The 26,865-nt window shown below is 52.7% G+C and overlaps 1 long non-coding RNA gene across 1 annotated transcript; it reads right to left on the reverse strand.

Moving 5' to 3' along the window:
• Positions 1 to 5,226: 5,226 nt before the first annotated feature.
• Positions 5,227 to 10,819, reverse strand: LOC125963402 (uncharacterized). Its single transcript, XR_007475339.1, has 3 exons — positions 10,775 to 10,819; positions 9,969 to 10,126; positions 5,227 to 5,394 (listed from the first exon to the last, which is right to left on the reverse strand). It is a non-coding gene; the product is annotated as an uncharacterized LOC125963402 (long non-coding RNA).
• Positions 10,820 to 26,865: the final 16,046 nt, after the last annotated feature.

Here is a 26,865-nt window from a genome sequence, read left to right on the forward strand (position 1 = left end):
CCTACATGCCGCGAAGCAACTAAGCCCGTGCATCACAACTACTGAGCCTGCGCTCTAGAGTTCGCGAGTCACAACTATTGAGCCCACACGCCACAACTACTGAAGCCTGTGTGCCTAGACCCCATGCTCCGCAACAAAAGAAGCCACCGCAATGAGAAGCCTGCGCACCGCAACGAAGAGTAGCCCCCGCTCACCGCACTTAGAGAAAGCCCGTGCGCAGCAACGAAGACCCAACGCAGCCAATAAATAAATAAATAAAATTGTGAAGTGTTTAAAAAATAAAACTGAGTCAGGGATCAGAACATTCAATGATCAGCGGCATATCAGTGGGCTGATTCTGAGGCAGATCAGGGCAAACGATTTGGATTAGAAACTGGAGACAAGATTAAGACATATAAAACCCACTTGGGGAAGAGCTGGGTAAATCATTTGAGGCTGGAACCCCCAGCTTTAAGGTTCCTGGGCAGCTGTGATGGGGGAATATGATGGAGAAATCTAATCATGAAGGGAAGACACAGGTGGTGGTTATCTTGCAAATGAAAATGGAAATCAGTCACAGAGAACAGTTAGAGTAACAGGCAAGAGTCTTGCAGACAGCTCTCAGGCCAAAAGATGTTCTTTTCGCTGCCTAAATCAACTGAACATTTTAAAATCCTTTCCACTGCTGCAGAAGATGTTCCAAGGCAAATCAGGAGTGGTTGCTTTGGGAAGACTCTGTACAATCACAGCTACACATGGGAATAAAAACCACAGGAATAAAAGTACAGAAATGGTACACTCCGGGCAGGGGAAGAAAACAGAGTGTGTACCTAAAGCAATAGCCTTAACTTCTGTACCTCCCACCCCTGAGCCCACTCCCTGCCCCACAAAAGCAGAGTCTGAGATAAGCATTTGTACGCAAGTAGTTTATTATAGGAAGTATCCCAGGGAATAGGAGTGGCGGCTGGAGAAGAGGATGAAAATCCAATACAAGGGTGCATTGTCAGACTAGGCACTGCTGTGGTCAACTGGAGCTCTACCCTGCTGGGACCTTCTGAGAAACACTTCAAAGAATTATCCATCTGCAGATGGAAGGAGAGAGTATTTAACCACCAGCTCCTGAGCCTCACTGGTCAAGGGCTGGCCCACGAGTGGCTGTTAACTCCCTCCGGTAGTGTGCTAGTAAATCTGGATGGGGGTGGGGGGGGGGGGGAAATGCCCTGATGTGCAGCATTTGCCAATTCCCATGTATAAATACTCCCGCCAACGCCGATTTCAAGCTGCCAATGGCTAAACAGCCTGCTAGCAAATTCTCTGGTTATATAACTATTGGCTCTTGCGAGCCAGTTCAAAGCGGCCCCAGCACGTTGCTGATCCACTCTCCCAGGTTTGCACGTACATGGGTGCCGTGTCCCCACAGGAACCTCCAGCCTTGGCACAGGGAGGCTCTGGGGCAGAAAGTGAAAGATACGGGGTACACCTGCACGAGGTGCCAGGGTTGGGGTAAAAGTTGAGCAGGGAGATTATAAGCAAGGCACAGGAGAGGCCCAGTACAAGATTACACCTGACCAAGAGTAGACGGAGGGGCAGCAAGGCCCTGGCAAGCTTCTCAGGAAGTGGTCAGGCCATGTCAGATGGGACTCGAGAGAAACCTGAGAAAAACAGGAACCCAGCCCCCAGAGACAAGAGGAGGAGAGGTAAGGTAGTCGTCAGGGTAGAGGAGAGGCTGGTGGTTACAGCCAGAACCACGCTGTGGGTGACCAGCGGGGGACGCTAGGTCTGTGCACCCTCACATCAACTTAAAAATGGAACATGGCTCATGCCTTAGGTGGGATCAGTTCTCCACTCTCCCTTTTATTACCTCAATAACAGTCATTGAATTATTAAATTATCCCCCAAAACTTTGCTTTCAATGAGGTACCAGCATTGGTCCCATTGAATATAGCACTGAGCCCACCCTTCACGGAGTGGTGAGGAAACAGGGCCACCCTGCAGATATAGTCAACTTTCCACAGACTGTTGCTCATGGCTTCCTCAATTTCCATCCCTGACCCCCTGTAGCAGGTGGGAAAGGATTGTGGGCAACACCAGACCTCCACAGGCCTCCCAGAGCAAAGCAGAACAGGATGGCTATTTAGTCCCTTCAGGCTGCTGTAACAGAGGATAAGAGACTGGTGGTTTATAAACAAAAGACATTTATTTCTCACAGTTCTGGAGGCTGGGAAGTCCAAGATGAAGGCACCAGCAGATTCAATGTCTGGTGAGGGCCAGCTTCCTAGTCCATTGATGGCTCTCTTCTCACTGTGTCCTCATATGTTGGAAGAGGCAAGGGAGCTCTCCAGGGTCTCTATTATAAGGGCACTAATCCAACTCACCAGGGCTCCATCCTCATGGCCTAACCACCTCCCAAAGGCCCCAGCTCCAAAGACCATCACCTTGGGGATTAGGTTTCAACATACAAATTTGGGGGCGACACAACCATTCAGTCTATAGCAACTGCTCTTCCATCCAGGCCCAGGATCCTCTGAGAATGGCCTTTGCCTCATCTGTCCTCCCACTGTGGGTGACAGGGACACCACCAGGGTCACAGAACTTCAAAGGTGCCACCTACTGTCTTGGAGCTGTGTGTGAAAGACTAGAGGTGTGACAGGAGTCACAATGGGAAAAACCAGAGGCAAGGGACCCCATCCAGGCCAGAAGGCCATAGGGGCTGTGAAGGAGGATGGTTTGACATCAGGCAGGACAGAAGGTACCAGGAGCCAAAGGAACAAGACACATCCACAGTGTCAACAGCCAAGTTCATAGAGGATAGAGGCCCACGAGTTATCAGAGAAGAACTTCAGGGGGAAACTTCTGAACAGCCCAGAGAATTCTGGCGGCTGGGTCTTCCAAGTGTATAGATGCTTTCACGTGTGGGCACTCACCTTCCCAGCTGTTTCCAAAGGCTGTTTTCTAGGCACTTCCCAGGGCCCAAGAGAAGGGAAAGTGTGGACTGTGGGGTCCAGCTCTTTCTCCTGAAGCCTGTGAGCAGAGCTCCCTCTGAGAGCATTTACTGTCATGGGGGTAGAGAGCCAAGATAGCTCTCCTGACCTCAAAGAACACACCTTAATGGTAGAAATTCAGGCCCAGGGAGGGCGTTTTTCAGGCAGAGTTCTTGCCGCTCACCGCACTACCCACTGCCCGACGGCCAAGGCCAGGCTGCTAGGGGTGGGGGTGGGTAAACCAGCTCGGGCCCAGCCAGCAGGGCCCCCTCTAGAGTCTTCCTCACCTTCAAAACCTCCTCCTCTGTCCGCTGAGCAGACCAGGTCTCAGTGGACTCTGCCCACCGCCCTGGGAGGGGAGACAGGGAACGCGAAGGGAGAGCGGGGAGCCAGGGAGGACAAAGTGTTCCCTTTCTGCTCCTCTGCGCCTTAATTAAGTGCTTTCATTTCCCTCCTTCCTCTGCACACAGGCCCGGCTGAGATAAGGCATTGATTCCCTCCCAGAGGAGGAAGAAGCCAGTGGGAAGCCTGCAGTTCTCTCTTTGTGGAAAAAGATGGATGGCTTATTAGCGAGCGCTTAATTGTGCGGTTTGTAACTTGGGAAAGTTGAAAGAGAAAAGAGAAGAAGTCTGAACTGGGGGCTGCCTGGGGGTCCATTTCTCCCTACAAGGAGCGTTCTACTCAACATCCCTGACCAACAGCCCAGCACAGATGAGCCCAGCCCAACCAAGGGCAGGCTCAGGAATGTTCTCCACGCAAAGGACCAAGGAGGTCACACACAGCCAGAATGATGCTCCGTGTTGCCCACTTCAGCCACGGACGGGGCCCTGAGTCTTTGAAAAATGTGCAAAGACTGTGTGTCGGGGAGGGGTGAAAGGGGAAGCCAGAGCCTTAGCTGCTTCTTCAAGGCCCATTTAGATCTTCTTTGTGTATTGGAATTTCACGTAAGCTCTGTGACATGAGGCATGTTCTTTAACCTCCTTGCCTCAATGGCTTCAGCTGCAAAATGGGCAAAATAATAGAATCACAGGATCGTCAGCACTAACACAGTTCCCCAGCACATGGTAAGAATTCCATCATTATTACTTCTTTTTTTCTTAAATGATTTGATTCAATCTCACAACAGCCCCAGCTCAGGTTATTGTCCCTATTTTAGAGGTGAGGAGACTTAGCTTAGAGTAGCTGTCTTAACAACAGACACAGAGCTGTCCCCAACAGCCCAAGGCTGAGACCTCCTGGGTCCTCCCCTTTCAGAGCTCAGAACAAAGGGGGAGTGGTCTCTCATAGTCTGGCTCCCGCCACTCACCAAGGCAAAACACTGACCAAACCCATCTAGAAGAAAGGCACTTCCCCAAAGTAGACTTCAACCCACTCGGACGCGAGGTCTCTTCTTGACCCTTTCTTGTGAAACAGGAGGGCAAGTGCCCTATCCATTCCTAGTCGATGCCCATACCAGGAGGAGAGGCAACAAAGCAGCATCTCAAATCTCTGTTCAGTTTCAAAAATCTAGAATCCAAAGCTGCAGATTTTCTTCCCCCAATGCAGATGTTGAAAATCGAGACAACAGAAGTTTACTGCAGGGGTTTGCAAACCGGGTGCCGTGGAACCCTAGGGTTCCTCAAAGGAGTTTTAAGAGTCAACCAGGGTGTGGGAGGTCACTAGACTAGGCTTCTACTCCCCTCCACCCCAGCCACCCCACTGCCCACACCTCAGCAAGGACAACCCCACTTGATCTGTTTTATGTTTGGGGTTGCCGTATGAGATTTCACTTTCTAAAAGATTCTGTAGTTGTGTTTGTTTGTTTGTTTTTTAAGTTTAAAAATCCCCATTTAGTGGAAAAAGCATGAGGTCGAGAGCCAGAAAGCCTAGTTCTAGCCCCAGCTTTGTCCTATGAACTTTAGTACATCCCTTCCTCTATGTGTACAGAGAATTGGGCAAGGGGGGTTGTCTCCAAGGGGCATTTCCAGCTGTGTGTCTCAAGTCCAGCTTGACTCCGTGGGCTGCTCTGTGGTCTGGGAGTGAGGCCAGGGGGAAAGGGAGCCACATCCCCAGCAATCTTTGCTGCGTGTCTCCCCAAATCCACCAGAGGACTAGTAAGCCTGGGGTGGTTTTCTTCCTCATATCACTCTGGAAATATTGATACTGGCTTGCCAAGCAGGAAAAGCAATCCTTCCCTCCTTACGGTGGGAGGAGAACAAGGCAAATGAGCCTGCTCGTCAGCGAGGCCGCCCGAGATGTCTCCCTGCTCCCACCCCACCACCCCACCCTGCTCTCCTGATCTTCAGGATGACTTGGACACTTGGACTAACACACAGATGAGAGATACGCGTCTGTTTGCATTTAATTTGAGGCTGAGGTTCACAGCTCTTGACCACGGAGAGCTGCATTCCAATATCCAGGACCAGGATGGGGGTGGTGGGGGAGTGATTACTGCCTGTGAGGGGTAATAATTATAAATCAGGGGCCTCTCAGTCATATCTGGGTCCCTTCAGTTTTCCCTGGTGATTAAAGCAGCACAAGGAGGGCAGGGCAGGGGGCTGACTGAAAGGGGCACTGGTGAGGACTGGTACTTCCTAGACCTCCAGGGAAATCTACCTCCATCAGTAATGAACACACAGCTGCCCTTTATCAATTGCCTACCACACTCTCAACCCTGAGCTCAGAGCAGTAGAGACTTTATCTCAATAAATCCCCCCAACAGCCCTGAGGCCAATGAGGGTAGCAAAAAGCTCCATTTTACAGCTGTGCAAACTGAGGCTCAGGTTAGTAATTTGCTCAAAGTCACAAAACCGGAAGCCAGATTCTAACCAGATCTGTCTCACTCCGCATTCCACAGCTTATGCTTTAACCATTCCCCTTTTGCCTCCCAAGTTTAATAAGAGTCCACAGATAATAATAATAATTTGTTGTTTACTGAGTGCTTACTGTGTGCCCGGCACACTGCTCTAAGTGTTTTCGGTTATCTCATTTTATTCAACAATATATGAGGTAAGTACGACTGTCCCCACTCTACAGATGACAAAACGGAAACACGGGATAAGTCAGCTACACGAGATCACACACCTACTTAGGAATGGAGGTAGGATTCAACATTCTATAATTTACCCAGATTGACTATTTCCCATGAGTCTGATGGCCGCTGGATGGGGAAGGGCTGACCTGAAGCCTTGGGCAGCTGGACCCGGCTGGCACCGCATGCACTCTCGCTGACTCTCTTAGTGATAGGCCAGAGGCAGAACTGTCCTCTGACACGTGTAACAGGGAATTTTAAAAGTTTCCACAGAGGCACCAAGATACGACAGGCACTGCTCCCCAAAGTGAGGGGCCCGACCAATACTCAATCCATCCCAGGGTCTAACTTCCATCTGGGAATTCTAAGTGGCAAAAGTCTACAGTAGAGAAGAAGCAGCTGCCCTGGGGGTGGCCTTCACGTCCAGAGCAGGTGAGGCCAAAGACTGTGCAAGTAGACCAAGAGAAGGGAAGGGCTTGGGACTACCTTAAGGGCTGCCAGGCGGAGCAGGGACTCAACCGTAAGGGACCCTAGAGACCCAGGAGCTGAGAGAAAGCAGAGATGTACACCAGCCCTCCCCTGAGAGTGTGAAGCCTTATTCAGACCAGAGTGAGGGAGGTACTTCACTGTTCCCCCTCCTCTCCCTCCATCCTTTTCCCTGGGGAGGTCAGTTACAGCAGCTGCCTCTCTACAACCTGTCAGCTGCCCTGGCCTGGGGAGGGGAAAGGTTGGACTTTGAATCAAATTTGAAATGGAGATTGTTATCCGGAACTCTACATTCAAATTTTGGAACTGAAATCTGTTTTATGCCTGCAAGTGACTTTGTAAAATGGACTTATTACTTAAAAGTGAGGCTGTAGGTCATGGGGATAAAATTTATAAAAATAATGGGAGACACAAAGTTGCACTCTGTTTACATCCCATAAATTGAATTGGGCCTTTTTTCAATGTATCAGTTGTACCTGCCAAAGGCAGGGTTCTGTAGGATGAGGCACAGCTGAAAGCACAGAGAAAGAAATTCTGAAGTCCAGCCCAGAGCAAAAGTCAAAATAGGACTCAGGCCTTAATGCAACCAGGCAGATTAGTCAGACTCTCTGGCCCAAGCCCTGAGCTGTTGTGTCACGAAAAATAACAGTGTAACCTCTGAACCACGTCAGTGTCAATAGCAACGCCTTCAGGGGGCCCAGGGAGGCTGTACGTTCCCAGCCCCGGCCTGGCTCTTTCCTTGAGTCCTCTTATACCTCTCACTAGCCCTGGGAGATTGAGACAAAAGAACTTGGGAGTCTAGGGACTTCCCTGGCAGTCCAGTGGTTAAGACTCTGTGCTTCCACTGCAGGGGGCGCTGGTTTGATCCCTGCTTGGGGAACTAAGATCCTACATGCCGCGCGGCCAAAAAAAAGAACTTGGAAGTTTATAACAAAGCCTAAACTGAGCCTTATTCTGCGGGCCGTTCTAGATCATTGAAGGTAGCCTGGGACTTCAGAAGTCTGAGAGCCCAGGGGTCATGAGGAATGGAGGGGGCCTTGGTCTCTCAGGGAAATGATTTCTGGCTGCTTCGGGGCCACACCCACCCACCTTCTGGCTCCAGGTCAGGAGCCTTTGTAACTTCCCACAGCCCAACTTTAGATCCAATCTGGACCCCCCCTGGACCCAGGAACAGCCGATAGAGCTAACCAGGACCTCCCGCGTGCTATTCCTGTCACAGCTGCCCTTGCTGCTTCTAGCCCCTGAGACCTCCCTGACCCAGAGCAGGAGAGCCTTAGCCCAGACGGAGCATCTCCCAAAATGCCTGAGACGCAGTCTCTGCCCAGGCCTCAGGGCAGGTAGTGGGGCCAGCCATCCAGGCGGAGGTGAACCGGAAAGGATGAAGGTGACACATCTCCCAGATCCCATATTCCTTGATACTGCAAGGAGGAAAAGGTGAGCCTGGCACCTCCCCCATAGGCCTCTCGTTCACAGAGAACAGAGAGCGTCCTCTGCGGGCATGAGCTCCACCCGGCTCCCAGCCCCCCAGCTCCAGCCCGGGACTCAATGTCAGCACCAGCTCTGGGTTGGATCCGCCTCCTGTTCTAGAGCCATGCTCTGGAGTTAAGCTGCCTGGGTTCAGATTCCTGATCTCTCACTGAGTAGTCCTGTGACCTCATGCAAGGTACTTAACCTCTCTGCTGTCACTTTTCCTCACTGGTCAAGTAGGCGTGATAACAGGTCGTGGTGAGGCTGAGTGAGTGGGAACAATGGGGTAGGTAGCCAGTTGTACCTGATTTCCCCCGTCCTAGCGCCAGCTCCAGCCCTCGCCCGCTTTCCCGGCTTCCTGAGCTCAGAGGGCTGATTTAGTGCGTTCACCTCCTCTCTCCCTCTCCAGGGCGGATCCGTTTGAATGCTATCTGTAATCTCCCGAAAGGCCCCAGAGGGACCCATCGGCTCCTTCTAAGGAGCATTAACTCAAACCGTAACCAGCTCTCCGCACCTGCCTGGAGGCCAGGTCCGCAGGGAGCCCTCCCCACTGCCTCTGAGGAGCGGGCGGCCTCGTTTTCCAGCTCAGGAGTGGGAATCCCATGGCTGTGCCCCGCAAGCCAGCCCCATGCATGCCCAGGAGCCGACCCCCTACCCCGGGTCTCCTGCTCTGCTGCCCCCTGAGTCCACCTTACAGTGCTGGTTTCCCGGGTGAGGGGAGATGGCCACAGGGCCACCCGGACAGGGACCACAATATGGCCTGAAGCCTCCTCCCTTCCAAGGGTTGAGAGCAGCCCTCAACCTCCCAGCAAACAATTCCCTGGGGGTTTGACTATAAATCCTCGACCCTTGCCTAGGGGGCCCTGCTTCCCCCGTGCTCCTGCTGGGGTGGAGACGAGGAATCCCCTAGTCATGCCCTCAGAGGGCCCCTGGGAGCAGGAAGCAGAGAGAGGCTTACTGAGAAGTCTGGTCTGGGAAGTGCTGCTGGAGCCTGGAGAGCTCCCTCAAGGGGACCAATAGGAGCTGGGCACAGGGAGGGTCGGGGAGGGGTCTGACCGCCAGGCCTGCCAGGGCTGGCTGGAAGTTCTCACTCTCAGCTGAGGCCGTTTTGTCCAGAGCACCCCTGCCTTCCATGCTGAAATTGGAACTGAGCTCCGAGAGAGGGAAGGGATGATCCAGCTCAGAGGCCAGAGAGAGAGAAGGAGGGGCCAGGAGAGGGAAAGAGAAGGAAAGTTTCTGCCATGCCTCTCCTCAGACTGGGGCCCCTGAGAACAGAGCTTAGGCCCACCCCCTTCCCCGCCCCCAGACTTTCCAGTTCCAGACTTTCTCCACACTCCTCACCAGCCTAGCCTGGCCCCTCTCTCAGCATCACCCCTCTCCCCGCTCGCAACTTGAACTGCCATTCAAGTTCACTGGGAAGAAAGCAAAGCTGGCAGGGGTGACCTGCCTCACCACCCATCCGCATCCCCATCCGATTCCGCTCTCTGAAGGAAAGGGGGCCAGGGCTGCTCTGGCTCTGTGCTCAGTCCAGCTCCTTCCCCACAGGGGTCGGCTCTTTTAGAATCCCCTTCCCCTCTCTCTTCACTCCCCGCTCCACTGCTTCCTTCCATCTGCACTTCCCCGTGGGCCAGTGTCCTGCATAAAAGCAGCAAACGTCCCTCCACCCCGCCTGCTCCTCTAGCTGTCACTCCTCCTTTTTATAGACACCTGCAACTTGAAACACTGTTGATGGCGGAGCTCAAAGCGGTGGCTGGTATCTAGCTATACATCATTCATTCGAAACCACTTACTGAGCGTCCAGTGGGCTGGGGCCTAAGATTTGCCAGTGAGCGAAGCAGTCGTGGCCCCTGCCCTGGTGGACCACCAGCCCCTCCTCTGTCCCCCTCCCCAGAATCGGGGCAGCAGCAATCCCGGCTCGTGGGCTCCTCCCTCACTAAGACCAGACGTCATGGGGCTAAAAGAGTAGCCAACAGCCAGCCGGGGGCCCTCACTATAGGCCAGCCCGGGTCCCATTCAATCCTCCCAGCAACCCCCTGAGATAATACCTCATTCCTGGTTTATGACTGAGGCACAGACAGCTCAGGCAGCTTCCCGAGGGCACAGAGCACCAGGATGGAGGGTGGTCCCCGTCTGTGAGTTCCTGACTGAGCCTTCTAGGATCTTTGATTCCTCCAAACTCCCCACGCAGTGCACCATTATGTTGCTATAAAATGATGAGAAAGCAGAGCTGAGGTTAAGAAACAAATTCCTATGTAAACTCCACGAAGGAAGATATTTCTCAGTTTAATTCACTCCTGTGTCCCCAGGCTCTAAAGCCATACCTAGTGGGAAACACTCGAAAACATGGCTCGTATGAATGAATGAATGAAAGAAAAACGAAACAAATGAGTAATCACTTCTGAGGTCAGCAGTTGCCCCACTGTAATCGCCCTGGTTGTAATCGATTCCCCATTAGCCCCAACCCGAAGCCCGACCCTGCCCCCCCCACCCCCGGCCGGAACACAGAGGCCCAGCCTACGGCCCCAGAAGGTCTAGAAAATGAGGACACCTATCCAGAGCCGGGGCCTCGCTGGGATTCGACGCGTGTGGCTGAGGTGGAAGAAAATTCAGTTGAATCAATGCCTGAAAGTCAGTCTAGCAGAGAAGCCCTGAAAGCTGGGCCCCTGAGCGCATCTCATTTGGAATGGGGGAAGGGGGAGGGGGCTTTGCCCACCAGCAGGTTAGCCTGCTGTACTGTCTGTCAGCCTGTCCGCCGACTTCCTGGCCGGGGCCTACCAGCCCCTCGCCTAGCTCCCCTGGAGACCCCCCTCCACTCTCCACTCAACCCCCAACTCTGTCCGGAGCCCCCTACCTCTTACTCCAGGCCTGCTGAGGTCCTGCTGGGCCTAGAAGGGACTAAGAGCCAGGGAGGAGGAGAGAGAAGAGAGAAAAGTAAATGATTCCCTGCCCTGCCCCCCGCCCGATACGCACAGATGCAGGTTGCCACTCAAAAAGCAATCTCGCCAAACATTTCAAAACTGCCTGCAATTTATATCTTGTGCTTGACGGAGCATCTCCGAGCCATTTCCCGGGCACAGAAGTGCAGACTCCTGAGCCCAGGGCGCTGCTCTGGCCCCAGCTCGGGTCAACGGGTTGGGTACACCCCATGGGGGAGGGGAGGGGGCAAAGTAGGGAAATCCGCTTTGAGCCCCTTCCCACCTCAGTGGGGGCCAGAGGGACATCCCAGAGGCCGACAGCTGCAACCACAGGCAGGAGTCCCTGAAAGAGCCAGACAGAAAAGGGGCATGTTCTTCAACAGATATTTATGAATAAGGCCCTCCCCACCGTGGGAAACAGGTGAATCAAATGTGGGGTGCCCTGTGGTGTAAGACAGGGAGCATGGGGACCGAAGGACTCAGAGGAGGGGAGGCAGACTTCTCTTGCCAAGCTGAACCAGACAGAGGAATTCCAAGTGGACGGCACAGCATGGGCAAAGGCTCGGAGGTGTGGAGGAGCCTACAGTGCAGGGTGCAAAGCCAGAAGGGGCAGCTGGAGGGGAGCCGGGGGTATAAGCAGGGATGGGGGACCTGGCTCCAGAGCTAGCTGTGCTTTTCGACCTATGTCCACGGGGCCTTCAAACACAAAGAGAGGCAGAGAGGCCAAGAAGGAGAGGAGAGAGGCCACTCAGAAAAGAGGTAGCTCACCGTGGACACCCGAGACTGGGAATGTTCCACCTCACAGCCACACTCACCTTCGGTCTGTTTTTATAACCTGCCAAGATCATTCCCTCCCCAGAACCTTTGCCCTCACTGTTTCCCCCGCCTGGAGCACCCTTCCCTCAGATCCTCGGACAGCTGGCTCCTTCTGCAAATGCATCGTGTCACCGTTCAATGTCACCTCCTCTAGGATGCCTTCTCTGACCTCAACATCTAACCACGCCTCCCTCTGCCCCATCAGCCTTTGTCATCGCCTTCAGAGCATTTACCATCTGAAACGAGCTTATTATGGCTTTATGTCATTATCCTTTGTCATCTGCTTAGAATGTTAAACTCCACGGGATCAGAGTCCTTGTCTGGCTTGTTCCCAGAGAGAGCCCCAAGCACCGAGAAGGGTTCCTGGCACACGGTAGGCGCTCAATACATATCGACCCCATGAATGAATAAGCCCTTCATCACAGCCTCTGAGATCCTGGCTCCCTGTTCAGAGCAGGGCTCTCCCACGTGCAAACTCCAGCCTGGCTGTTGTCAGTGTAGTCCTTCTGCAATTAATCATGTTCTGTTGGTGATAACCTTTGTGTTGTCATTGGAGGCTGCATCCCATTCATCTCTGTCTCACCCCGGGGCCAGGCGCACAGTAGGTGCTCAGTCAGAAGGTCCCTGTCATGAGCCCTCACCACCTCGCCCCATGTGAGTGATGGGCTCAACAGCAAACAGTCCTGAGGGCAGCAGCAGAGGGGGCTGAGCAGACACCCCCTTATCCCTCCCCTTCAGGTCCCTTTGGGCAGAGGGAAGAAGCGCAAAGGGGGCAAATCAGAGAGGGGAGCCTGCGGGGAATGGCTCAAAGAGGACCAGCATTGTCAAGGACTCACCATCCTGCCCTGAGGGAAAACTCCCTTCCTGGGCGGGAAAGCAGCTGGTGCAGCCAGAAAGACACAGGTCTTGGTCTTTAAAAGACCCGATTCCAGCTCAGGAAACAGCAGCACCACTCAGGAGCTGGGTGAACTCTGTCAGGCCAATTCCCCTCTCTGAGCCTCAGATCTCTCATCAGAAAAAACAGTGCTGTTGGGAAGATCAAATGCTATCGTGAACGGGGAATGCCGCACAGACCTAGCATCTATTGGGGGTGTGATAAATACTAGCAATAAAAATAATAGTAATAACTGGTAGACGTCAGGAGCTCACTCAATGTTAATCGCTTTGCTTTCAGCGTTGTATTTAGTCTTCACAACAGCCCTGCTATAGGTACGATGATTGATACCGTTTTGCAGGTGAGAACTGGGGGATCCAGAAAGGTTAAGTAACTTGCCCAAGGAAACAGAGCTAGCAAGTGAAGGAGCCAAGATTCGAACCCAGGAAGTCTGGCGTCAGAGTCCACTCCCTTAAGTTTACAATTATTGCTCAGACAATGCAAAACGAAAGCATAGCATTACCTCTCTAAGCCTCAGTTTCCCCGTCCATAAAATGGGTGTAATAACGCCACCTGCCCACGAGGATATTACAAGGATTCAGGAACAAGAAAGTGGCAAGATGCAAACTATTATATATAGGGTGGATAAACGGCAAGGTCCTACTGTATGGCACAAGGAGCTATGTTCAATATCCTGTGATAAACCATAATGGAAAAGAATATGAAAAAGAATGTATATATATGTATAACTGAATCACTTTGCTGTACAGAAGAAATTAACACAACATTGTAAATCAACTGTACATCAATAAAATTTAAAAAAATAAAAAGAAAGAACGCATCAGGCACACAGTGGGCGCCAATGTCAGTGGTCTCTCCTTCCCGTGCACGGAGAACAGAGCCAGCTGATAAAACAAGCGTCGGCTGCTCATTTGGTAAATGGGATTTGGTTGGAAAGATGAACGCGGCCACTTCTGGCTAATGTGTCATGTAAATTCTAATGATAATACAGCTCCCTCGCTCGCGCCCGCCCCATGCCCACCGCCTTTGCCGCCGCTGCTCAATTATCTCCCGAGGCTCCTGGCGGAATCCATGCTTCACTGGGATCCTCGCCCCAGCCTGCCTTCCCCAGCCGCAAATAATGAAAACCCGCCTCGTCCGCGAGATTGCTCACTTACATTTTCTATTAATTTTTTCCTTTCAGAGGAAAAATGAGAGGAGCTGAGTAAGGAGGAGGCAAGGTGGCGGGGTGGGGGGGCGGGGGGGGGCAGGAGCGAACTGCAGCCTTTCCAAGCCCAGTTGGCTCTGTCCCAGGGACCCGACACACGGACGGTCTGGGAGGGGTGGTCAGGATGGGGAAGACGCCCACACCATGGCTTCAGTCATCAGATCCCTGAGACAGCAGAAGCTCCCCAGGTCAACGAGGCCCAGAGTTCCAGGACCCAGGTGTCCTGAGTTCCAGGATTCAGGAGCAGGGGTTCCAATCTTCTATTCATTTGCTGTGTGACTTTGAGCAAGCCGCTTAACCTCTCTGGAGAGAGTTCCTTCATCTGTACAAGGCAGGGTGAACTGGTTGGCTGGTGTCCAGGGCCCATTTTGGGCTGACTGGCTGTGATTCTCAGTCTCAGGGACAGACTTTGGCAAGGAAGGACTTCTCAGCAGACAGGAAGGGGCCCTGTAAGCAGTGGTGAGTTCCCCATCAGAAAAGGTATTCAAGCTCTGACAGGGATGTGCAGAGACTCACCACTCTCTCTGGCAAGGTTCTGAGTCCACCCCCAGATACCTGTGCAGAATCTGGTTCGGGGGCAGGATGGAGAGTGAGGGAGGGCAGGGAGAGTTGTTCCCATCCTAGAGAAAGAGAAGGAAACGGACAGAGAACACCCACCCCAGGTTCCATGCAGAGTCCTGAGTCTTTGTGGGGCCAGTAGCAAGCTGTAGTCATTTTTGGAGCCAGTGTTTTCTGTGTGCTAGATGGTAGATACATCCTTAAATCTGACCAGTCTTTGCCCCCAGGGAGCTGTTTATAGTCCAATGGGGTGGGGGGCGGGGGGACCTACAAACAGGTCATTGCTCTAAAGAGGGTACATAGACGAGTGAAAAATGCATGGCAGGGGGCTCATAGCAGCAAAAGAGAAACACCCACCCACCCCCAAGGAAGGCCTCCTGAAGGAGGTGGGATTTAATCCAGGTAGCTCTAGATGGGCAAAGGCAGCTTGTATCTTTCATCACCAGAGAAGGGAACATCTGGGCTGCCCCAGACCCCATCTGGCCTGGACCCTATTCCCTGCACAGACCTCTGATCCATGTCAAGAGAGACCAGCACCACCTCACTGCCCTGTGATGAGGCCAGCACAACCTCTTTATGCCCCCATCTCTGCTTCAGACACTGCCTGGTGAGGCCACTACCTACAAGTCCCACGCCGACTGACCTTCTCCAAACAACCAGCCCCTCCCAGAGTCTGCGGTGGCCTCCCCCTCGGCCACATTGGGACATCCGTGAAGGGAGTCTGTGAAACAGCCTGGGGTCCCACACAGGGCCAGACACACAGCAGGGGCTCAGTACATGTTTGAGGAGTGAGTGTAGGTGAGCAGGTGATGGAACTGTATTTATAAGCAAAAACACGATACTATTTTTGCAAAGAAAAATTATGAAACCTTATGGTCTTATTTGTATGTCTATAGGGAAAGGTCTGGAGGAATACGCAACAAACTGCTGACAGTGGTTTCCCCTTGAGAGCGGGCCTGCAGGAGGGAAGGATGTTTACTCTGTACTCTATAAACTTCTCTATTTTGTTTTTTATAGTGAGGATGTATTAATTTTTTTGAGGATATATTACTTTTTAACATTAACAATGACTTTAAAATGTAAGAAATGTTCAATCTTGGTAGACTAATTAAAAATTCAATCTATACCGGAGAAGATTCCCTGTTCTCCCTTCCCCCATCCAGTAACTATCCTTGCCAGGAAGTCCTTCCAGACAGCAACCCTAAATCCCTCAAGATATAAAGCTCACTTCTTGGGCTATCTCCAGGTAAGAGGCAGAGGAGCTGGCAGAATTCTCTACCCACGGCCACAGCCTGATGCTCTGGCCACCTCCAACCCCACCCCGTGGAAGTGAAGAGTCTAGGCCTGGCTCCTCTCTGGGGAGAGCTCCCCACCTCCAAGAAGGGATTTTCCTGGCAGAAGCTGCAGCCCCTTCAGCTCCCAGGAGGCGTGGGATGTCTTCAGGCCCAACATATGTGGGATCTTCTAAAACAGGGACAGGAAAGGAGGAAAAATAAAGTCTGTTCCCCCAGGTCTGTTGTCTCAACACACAGAGGCCTCCAGGAATGCTTCCCACAAGATGCATTGTGGGGGAAGGGGGAGATTCAGAGGCAGAGTCCCACTATACAGATGGGCAAACTGAGACCCACTGGATGAGAAAGGACGGACTCTGGCTCACCCTGCACAGTGGGTTAGAGGCAAAACAGGACTGGACCCTAAAACCCCTGGACTGGAACATAAAGAGGAGACTATGGGCCCAAGAGGGGATGGGGGTAGAGAAGGAAGTGGTGGGGAGACCGGGAGTCTCAGGGACAGAACTGAGGAGGCCAGGACTGTGTTGAGGAGGGGAGGAGAAAGGCTGCCCCAGGCCGGCACTCTTAGGGCCCCATCCAGGAACACAGTGGAGCTCCTGGGTCTGTGTCACAGGCAGTTGGCAGAGCAGACATGATAGATGCTGGTCACCAAATATTTCCGTTTCTCCCCACTTCCTGGCAGGTGGTAGGATTGTACTTCCTGTAGTTGGAAGTAAGGCATACAACTAGACCTGGCCACTTCTGTTAGTGGTGTGGTCACTCCTAGGCCAAAGCATTTCAGTGCAATGCACCCTCCAGAGCTCCCTTTCCCTCCTCCCAGCAACTGGCAAAATCCCAGATGGCAGCTGCTCCATCGGCCAGGTGACTAAGATGAACAGAGTGACCATGATGAACCGAGGCTCTGTGCACCCTTGTTGGATGTGTAGCAGAAAAGAGAAATAAGTCTTCGTTGTTTTAAGCCACTGAGACTTGGGGATTGTTTGTTATGGCAGCACAACCTGGCCCATGCTGACTGATACACAAAATGAGCTTTAGAACCCAATGGCCCAGGTTCAAATCCCACCAATTTCAAGGACTTGTTGAAAGGCCTTGGGCAAGTCCTTTCTCCTCTGGTTCTCTGTCTCCCCTTTTATAGAAATAGAGGACCCAATATATCTGAAAAAAACACTAATTTGAAAAGATACCTGCACCCCAGTGTTCATAGCAGCACTATTTACAATCGCCAAGTTATGGAAGCAACCTAAGTGTCCATCAACAGATGAATGGATAAAGAAAAAGTGGTATACATATATATACACAATGGAATACTACTCAGCCATAAAAAGGAATGAAATTTTACCATTTGCAGCAACATGGATGGCCTTGGAGGGCATTATGCTAAGTGAAATAATTCAGAGAAAGACAAATACTGTATGATATCACTTATATGTGTAATCTAGAAAAATACAACAAACTAGTGAACAAAACAAAAAAGAAGCAGACTCCCAGATATTTAGAACAAACTAGTGGTTACCAGGGGGGAGGGGCAATACAGGGGTAGGGGGAGAAGGGGGGTTATTATGGGACCACATGAAATCATGTGTGTGAAACTTCTGAAAATTGTAAAGCACTGTAGGATTTAAAGAATCTTTCATTCAGTTAAAAAAATTGAAAAAACAAAAATAGCGGACCCATGCATGAGATTCCTTCCAGCTCCCAGAATTCTAGGACCCTCTGCCCTTGTCTTAGAAATCTCCCCACTCCCGGCCGAAATCACACAGGGTTCTGAAGGCACCAGGGAGACCGCATGTCTCTGGGATCCGCAGAGGGAGGTCTTCCTATGGCAGTGGGTTGCTCCTTGTCAGGGGCTCCAAACCTTGCTGCTCGTCAGAATCACCCGGGGATCTTTAAAAATGCAGATTCCTTAGCCTGATTCCCAGAGATTCAGATGCAGGAGGTCTGAGGTGGCACCTCGGAGGCCAAGTTTGGCAAGCCCCAGACCACAGAACCCACAGTGGGTCTCCCCGAGTCTGGCAACTCAGAGGCTGGACAGAACAGGCTAAGCCCAGCCCTGGATCCCCACAGAGATCACCGCCCTTCTCCCTTTTGGGAGTTTCTGCCCCCACTTCCTATGGAGCCCCGGAAAGGCCATGTCCCAGGCAGTCCTGGCTACCTCTTAGATAAGAGCAGAACAGGGCACTCAGTAATGCTGCTGGAACCCAGCTCACCTGCACTGCCACCACCACTGTCTCCCCAGCCAGGTGCCAGCGAGATGAATCTAGTGTGGAGGCGGACTCCTCCCTCCAGGTCCCTCCCCACCCTCCTCCACCCTCCTCCCTCCTTCGTCCTCCCCAACCCCCCACTGGGCCAAGGGGAGAAAAACACCAAAGTGTGAATTTCTGATTAAAAACCAACCTCCACTTATTGCCTTGGCTGTTCTCACAGGAGAAAAAAAAAATTTAATCTTGTGTGTGTGTGCATATGCACTCATGTGCTCAGACATGTGTATGTGAGTTACTGATTGGGGGGGTGTGAATAGGTATATGTGAGCACCCATGTGTCTGTCGGAGCCTGGGAGAGTGAGAGTGTACGTACCCATACATCTGTGTGTACGTGCGTGGTTTGGGGCAGCGTATGTACCTGTGTGTGTCTACATGTGTGCAGGGCTGTGTGTGTGTGTGTGTGCAGGGGTGGGTGTGTGTGTACATGGCTATGCTTAGGAGGGTGTGTGACAGTGAGTGTGTTCAGACATGTCCCTTAGTATGGGAAAAGCCTTCTGGTTAAACTAATACCATTAGTTTGGGGGTAGTGAGTTAATTTTCAAAATTGGTTCTGAGGAAATCATTTTAAAGACACACACCCTGGGACTTCCCTGGTGGCACAGTGGATAAGAATCCACCTGCCAATGCAGGGGACACGGGTTCGAGCCCTGGTCCAGGAAGATCCCACATGCCGCCGAGCAACTAAGCCCGTGCGCCACAGCTACTGAGCCTGCCCTCTAGAGCCCGCGAGCCACAACTACTGAGCCCACGAACCACAACTACTGAAGCCCGCGCGCCTAGAGCCCATGCTCCGCAACAAGAGAAACCACCGCAATGAGAAGCCTTGCGCACCGCAAGGGAGAGTAGCCCCCACACGCCGCAACTAGAGAAAGCCCGCGCGCAGCCAAAAAAACCCAACGCAGCCAAAAATAAACAAAATTAAATCTTTGAAAACATACACACACACGCCTTCACAACCCCATTCTTCTATTTCAACTTACAGGCATATAAGTTTTTTGCCTTTTTAATTTTCTTTAGTGCAGGACCAAAGTCTTCCCTCTGCCTATGGGTCTGCTCTTGAGAGCTATGCCATCTTTCTTGGGTGAACTAAACCCACGACACATCATCCTCGATTTCCAATGTCAATTTCTCTAAAGTGGAGCCTGAACTTAAAAGACACTTATAAAGTGATGTGAGTGCCGAATCTTCTAGATTTTTACAAGTTTTGTTTCCCATCTTATCTTACAGTTGCTTATCCACACCTAATTTGACAGCAGTTTTTAGCAATCACCTTGATGGAGTCTTTCTAAAGACTTCAATTTAGTTTTACAGAAACAACAACTTTTTGTGTGTTCACAATATTTTTGGTTTACTTATTATTTCATTAAATCGCCCAACTTCAGTAACAAGTGTCACTGGCATAAATGAATTGGAAAAGCAAAGCAAGTGACACATTTAATATGTGCAGTTCTTTGTGTATCAGTTATATCTCAATAAAACTGTTAAAAATTGATACTTGAACAAAAGGGAGGAAGGAAAAGACAAGTGACACTTTGTAAGCCTGTGACAGCCTGTGGGAGCAGCAGCCCGTGGACCAGGACATTGGAGGGAAGCCTCGCTGTTGGGCCAGGTCTGTAGGGGGTGGACATCAGGCTATATGTTTTACGGAGAAAAAGTTGAACCCAGACAAACAGAGGAGGGGAGATGGATCAGAAGAGCCTCCTATCCATGTGGGTGTGCTGAGTGTGTGTGTGTGCGTGTGTGTGTCTGTGTGTGTCTTGTCTGTGTGTATCTGTGCCCAGGTGTTGATGGAAGCACATACAAGTGTCTCTGTCACTTACCCCCAGCAGACAAGTCTCAACCCGGACCACTGGGAATGATGGTTATCCACCCAGGCATCCTTCTATGGCAGATGACTGTGATGTTGGTGGTGGCCGGATCCCCTTCTTAAGTGAACTGGCCTGGGCTGTGACATGATCTGTGTGCCTGACAACAGGATACAGCTGGGGTGGGGCAGAGCCAGCATGTCCTAAGCACCCACTCTCTACCATTTCTTTGCGCTCTCCCAGCATCCCGTGAGAGGGAGGTCCTTTTCTTCCCTGACCACGGATGAGGAAACTGAGACTCTGAGAGGTGAGGGGCTTCGCAGGCTAGACAGTGGCTGCGTTATGTGGCGAACACAGGTGTCTCAGGCCCATGGCTGGCCAGGGCACCTCCCCAAGAGGTTTGAGAGACCACTGATTTCCTGTAAAGCCTTGCTGAGCCCCTTCATGGACACAGCCCTCTGGTTGTGGGCTTCTGTAGAGCGGTGGATGGGGTGAGCCTGGAGGCTCACTGGTGGGTGCCTGGGAGATGGGGAGGGAGCTGGGGACAGGCAGGCACCCACTACTAACCAGACTAGGGCTCATCTTGGCAAAGCTCTCCGGATTCTTCAAAGCCACCCCCAACTCTCTGGGCATTGGATGTTCCCATCCTCAGGAGGAAGGAGGAAGGGGTTCTTCCCCATCTTACAGAAGAGATAACAGAGGCCAAAGAGGCACCCCTAGCAATGAGTGAAACTTGGGCATGACCCCTACACACCTCTGCTCCTCCCACCCAGACTCTCAATGCCTGGTAATAAGTGCACAATAAAATGCATTCTACTGCCAGATAGACAACAAGTAATTTTTTAATATAGGTATGTCCCAAATATTGCATGGAATATACTTATACTTAAAATTTTATTTGTTATTTCATATTCAAATTTAACTAGGCATCCTGTTTTCGTATTGGCTAAATCTAGAACCCCTACAATGACACCACACGCACATATGCACCCACTCCTAAGCCTCCCGTGAGACACTGGTAAAGGAGTGTCAGCCCGCACCCCACCAGAGAAAGAGCCGAGGACCCCAAAAGAGGACTTGGAAGGACTAGACATTGACCTCAGACAGCCCTGGGTCTGACTTCTTGCTGCTTGGTGTGTTACCTTGGCCAAGTCACTTACCCACTCCAAGTCTCCATAGGCTGGTTACGAGCGTTAAAATAATACATGTGAAATGCTGTGTCCTGTGTAAATGTTCGATGGAAGGGAGCCGTTTTATTATTATTATTATTATTATTATTATTATTATTATTATTATTATTATTATTATTTACCAGGTGGTGAAATGAAGGCTGAGAGAGAGAAAATGACTTCCCCGAGGTCACCAGGAATCAGCAGCAGCAGGTCAGATGGATGCCCATCCTCAGGTCCTGCGTCCTGGGCCTGGGCACCGCCCAGCTGCTTTACTGCTTCATGGCCAAAGCCCTGGTGACTGGAGGCGCGGTCAGGTGACTGTCGTTGAGCATTCTCCATCTCCAAGCAGCTCCCCCCCTCCCACCCTGGGTCACAGCAAGCAACTCAGAGCCCCAGAGTCTAGACTCACCCACTGCTCCCTCCCCGGAGCACCCACAGACTGAGGATGGCCCTTCGGCCCCTCTCCCGTGTGATCTGGGGGTGCCTCCCAGCCCCCAACCCTGGGAAGTTCAGAGGCGTGCGCTAGGAGGGCAGGAGTGAGGAGGGGCACCCCCATCCAGCTCTCTCCAGGAGGCCGGAAGACCTGCGGCTCCTCAGACCCCGCCTCACACCCAGCCCCGAGAAGCTGGCATTTCTCCTGAGCCTCTCATGGGCTTGGGACATCGCAGCCCCCGCTGGACCCTGCCTGGGGCTTCACAGGGGGCCTGGCAAGAACTCTGCCCCCTCCAACTCCCCTCCTCCCCCACCCCACCCCCAGCTCCCCATCTGTAACCCTAACGAGCTGCTGACAACTCCCGTCTGCTCCTCTCCGGCTTCCTGGGGAAAGAGAGAGAGGAGGGGACGCCAAGAAGGGTGGGGCGGAGCGAGGAGGGTGGGTTTTGACGCTCAGCCCTGGCCCCATCTCATGCTGGGGGGCTGCTCGGCATCTCCGGCCTGCACGGGTAGCCCCTGCCCTGCTGTCAGGGACCTCCTCTCCCCCAACCCTAGAGGCCCCACTGCTAAGAGTGAGAAGGTCTCTGAGAGAAGAGGTTGTAGCCACTTCCTGCCCTGCTCAGAACCCCCCCAGACCCAAGAGCTGGAAATCTTTAGCCCCCGGAGGGGCTGTCTCTAAAAGAGAAGACACAAGCTTTCCTCCCCAATCCAGAAATTCCCAAGGTATCACCTCCCACGCCCCACCCCACCCCTATCCCTCTGATCCCAGACAGCGGGGAGAGGCGCGGTTTTGACCGGAGAGCTGTGGCCGCAGCCTGACTCCGCTGGCCCAGCCCAGCCCCCTCCCGTCACCTCCTACTGGGCTCCTGCTCGCCAATGCTGCCATCTAGAGGTTATATGGGGTACTGCAGGAACTCATGCCTGGCCCAGGAGGCCCAGAGGTCCTTCACTCCCAAGCCCACCACGGAGGGATGGACCAAGGGTGGGGATGCCCAGACACCTTACCCTGGAGGCACTGGAAGAGGTCATCTCATCCATCCCCCTGCTTCCAGCAGCCATATGGCCATGAACTATTTCCTGGCTTCTTGCTTACTGGGCAACCCTCTACTCCTGGCAACCCAGGGTCCCCAAGAAGAGAAAACCATGTTCTGGGCGCTTCTTCAACAGAACCGCCTCTGAAACTCACAGCAGCTGCCATGTGGATACAGTGCTCCATTTTACGGATGAGGACACAAGCGCAGGCTGGTAGAGGGAACCGTTCATTTAGAGCAATTGATGCCCACACCTGGATGTGAGCAGTTTTCTGGCTTTGTTTTTTCTCGTTCACTTCAGTACCTCAAAGTTTCACTAACGTGCCGGTCCTGTGCCCGAGGAGCACCTAAGGCCTGCCAGTCTGTGCCAGGTCCTGGGCAGCCCAGAGACATAACAGACCCTGCTCTCACCCTGGGCAGGCTTATCTTGTGGGGTTGGTGTGGCGGGGGGAGGTGGGCAGGGAGGGTGGTGGTGAGCAGGACCCCTGGCCTGGCCCACTCACCAGGAAGTCGCCTGTGGCATGAGCCAAGGGGTCCTTACGAGGAGCCGCCAGCTGTGACAGCAATGCCAGCAGAGCCACCACGGCCAGGGTGGACAGCTCGTGCATATTAGGAGTGTCCTGTCCTGGGCTCTGCTTCCAAGGCTGCCACCATGCACCAGTCCTCTCCTCCAGAGGACCCAGCCTCTCGCAGAGGCACCTGTGACAAACCCCCAGCCCCCCCAGCCACGCTAGAGAACACATGGGGCCTGACACACAGTAGGTGCTCAGTCTATGTTTAAAGAAGGAGTGAGTGAGCGAGTGAATTAGGGGCTGCTCACACGGGAGTTCCTGGCCATATAAGGTCAGAGCTACCTCCGCCTCCGTCCCTGGCTGCCCTCGCCCAAATGGCCAGTGATGTCCCGGGAGCAGAGGAATCTCAGGAGACTAGCATTCTAGCCCCAGTTCTTCTCCTCACTTGCCGTGTGAGTCATGGCCAGACTCTACTCTCTGGGCCTCGGCTTCCTGTATGTATAAAAGGGAGTTGGACTAGCCAGGAGGCCCCTACAGCAGGCAAAAGCAAGGCCTTGGTGTAGGAGAGGAGACCTAAGCCCACGCAGCCACCCTGATTCTCTTGCCCTTTCCACCCAGGATCACAGGTGAGGCCAAGAGCCAGCGCCCCACAGAGACACACTTGTGTGCGCCCCCCACATACACAAAGCATGCAGGTGTGTAGTACATACGAGCATGCATACATTGCATGAAGCCACACGCACGCGCAAGCGCCCGCGTACGCACACACCTGCGTCTGCACACTGTGCCCTCCTCCAGGCGCCGCAGATCCTTGGGAGCAAGCTCAGGGAGGCACTGAAGTTATGAGATTGATTTCTCTGGGAACAGTTGCAATCAGTTTTAATTATCTTTATCTTTCTTCCAATTGTGCTCTCTGCCTTCTCCTCGCTGCGTAATCCATTGCTATCAACTTCCCCACGGGCGCTGGGGAGGGGAGGTACAGGGTGGAGTGGGCAGTGCGCTCACTTTCAGAAAAAATAAACAACAGCAACAACATCTGCCACCCACCTCTTCTGCACCAGAAAAACCAGCCTCTCCGGGGCAGTCCAGCTGGGCTTCCTGAAAAGCACGCACGACAGCCAGACCTCATTCTCTAAGGAAGCCCCATCTGGAAGCCCTGCCTGACCGGGATGAGGAGGGCCTGAGAGGTGTTGTGTTCAGATCTCAACATCTCACAAGTTTGGTTTTTCAAAGTGGTCCCCTTGGGAGGCTGAACTTCATTCAGGTGTCTCAAACCCCCCGTTCAAAAGCCCCTTCCATTTCATGGGGCCTCCCCGGCCACCACACTTACCACGGTGAGAGCAGGGCCTGGGTCAGATTCACCTCTGAGATCACGCACACAGTAGGGGATCAGTAAATATTTGTTGAATGAATGAAAAGTCTCTGTAGGGAACCTAGCTTCAAACTCGAGCACATTCACTCATCATTCATTCAACCAATACGTGCACCAGTGATGCTCTGGGCACTGGACCAAGTGCTGAAGATACACAAATGAATGCAACCTGGCCCCGTGCTTGGGGACCACCCCACTGAGAGATTTGACAGGTGGGTAGGAGTCCCCACACTGAGTTAAGGTGAAAGTTGTATCTGGAGGAGGAAAAGACAAGGGCAAAAGCTTTTATTCTACACACCCTGGTGAAAGCAAATCTCCTCTTTTATTGGAGGATGAGTTGATTTTCTTCTGCTCTGCCTCTAGAACTGGGGGGACTGATCATAGGGTGCCCTGTTCTCCAGGGGCTCCCCCAACTGTGCCTAGACCTGGACCAATCCCTCGGCAGGTTCCCAGAGGCTCTGCCGCCCTGGGGTTGTGTGTGTGTGGAGGGGGGATATTGGCCCCTCCTCTTTAGGGTGGTCCCCTTGGAACGGGGAGGGGGCAGGGGAGCCATCCCTCACCAGCAAGGTGTCAGTGCTAAGTGCCCTGCGGCGCTAATATTTCATGATTAAAAACCATTAAGGTTTAGACCGTGAAAATCCAAGGGACACAAAATCAATGACCCAATATTGCTTCCCCAGGTAAGTTGTGTAACTATTGTGTCTTTATTGTTTGGCTGATGGCAAGAGCAGAGATACAGGTGCAGATTATACCAACAAATCCCCTCTTGTCCCAGCCCTGATCTGGTGGACTTAGCATCCTGCCATGGAGAGGCCTGGAGAGCTGGTCACAGGGAGGTCCTGGGCTGGCCCACTGTGGAAAGTCATCCCATTCCCTCCTCCTTCCCGCAGACTCCCCGGCCCCGCCCCATCCAGTCCCACTGGCCAGAGGCAGCACCAACCCCCAGGCTCCTCCCCCTCCCCCGCGCAGTATCCCCACACACACACTAATCACACAGACACACACTTACACACAGGCACACACATCATGGTGACATCCTCTCCTGACAGCCCGTCCATCACCGTGCTCCGCCATCTGCTTGAATTTGCATATTTAATCAGGATCTGTCTTTTCTCCTCTGGGGGTTCAGATTAAGGTGGGGAAGATGATTCCAGAGGTTGCTCCTATCTTTATGGGGAAGGGCATGATGAGGGGGTGTCTTTCCTATCTGGAGCTGGGGTGACTGTGGAATGCCTGGGGTTCCTCCTGCCTCTCTGGGGATGGGGTAATGCCAGGCACTCCCCCTGGTTCTGGGAGGGTCAGAGATGATGCTGGGGTCCCTCCTGTCAATAGGGGGATGGTGATGTCTGAATTCTCTCCCTCTTCTTCCAGTCTTGGGTGCCTCATCCTCCTTACCCTGTGCCTCTCAGGGAAGAGCAGGATTAGCTACCACAGGTCATACCCCTGCTTCCCTGTGGGTGAGGGAAGTTGGAGCAGAGAAGGGGGACCCTCTAGCAATACCAGAGAGGCTGCCCTGGAAGAACCCAATATAGCCCTGCCACCTGCTGAGAAGGTGCCCAGAAAAGCTATAAGGAGAGAAGAACCAGCTTATGGGAGTGTACAGCTGGGCTGATGTGATGGGGAAAGATGCTGAACAGATACGGAGGGGAACAGCTGAGGCGACCTGAGGAGGAAGAGCCAGGTTGATGTTGGGGGAGAACAGCTGAGCAGATGGGGCAGAACCCCTGGCCTGATGTGAGGGCAGAACCACTTGTCCAATAAGGTAGAACGACTGGTGATATGGGGAACATCTGGACTGATGTGGGGGAACAGGCAGTAGATGTGAGAGAACTAAGCTTGTGATGGGAAGCACCTGGGCTAACATTGGGGAACAGTGAGGCTTATACTGGAGAGCAGTTGGCTGACGTGGAGGAGCAGGTGGGCTGATCTAAGGGAACAGTTGTGCTGATGTGAAGGGACAGCTGGGCCGAGGTGGGGGGACAGCTGTGCTGAGGTGGGGGACAGCTGGGCTGAGGTGAGCTGGAGGACACCTTGGCTGGTCGGGACAAAACAGAACCTCAGGGCAGTGTCAGTGAGCCCCCAGGTCCTAGAGACCCTGGATGTAAACCACTGTCTTCAGTGTTCTGGCCCACATCCTACTTTCCAGAAATGCCTTGGGAAGGCCTGTCCTGATGCCTCAATCCACAGACAGGGGAGGGTCACAGGCAGGAATATCCTCCCCACCCCTGACCCCACCTCCCACCACAGCGTCACAGCTCCAGGAAATGGGGTGGAGGACAGGGAAGAGGAGCATGCAGGCCTGCCTTCCACCACGTCCCTCCAGACACTCACCGGGGAGATGGGAAAGACCCCAATTCCAGGGTCACATAGTATCAAAATGGAGCAGGTCTTTGGAGAGAATCCACCCTAGGCCTCCATTTTACAAGTGAGAAAGAGACATAAGACAAGTCCTGGGCTGTAGTTGGTTTGTGAGAGAGCCCGGTGTTGGTGCCAGCCTCAGACCAGCCCTCTCCAGTAGCTTTCCATCCCTGTCCTAATCAGCTCAGGCTGCCATAACAAAATACCACAGACTGGAATGGGAGTGGGGCTTAAGCAACAGAAATTAATTTTCTCACAGGTCTGGATGCTAGAAGTTCAAAATCAGGATGCCAGCATGGTTGGGTTCGTGCTGGGG

This window comes from Orcinus orca, chromosome 1 (assembly GCF_937001465.1).
Source record: "Orcinus orca chromosome 1, mOrcOrc1.1, whole genome shotgun sequence".
Taxonomy (NCBI): domain Eukaryota; kingdom Metazoa; phylum Chordata; class Mammalia; order Artiodactyla; family Delphinidae; genus Orcinus; species Orcinus orca.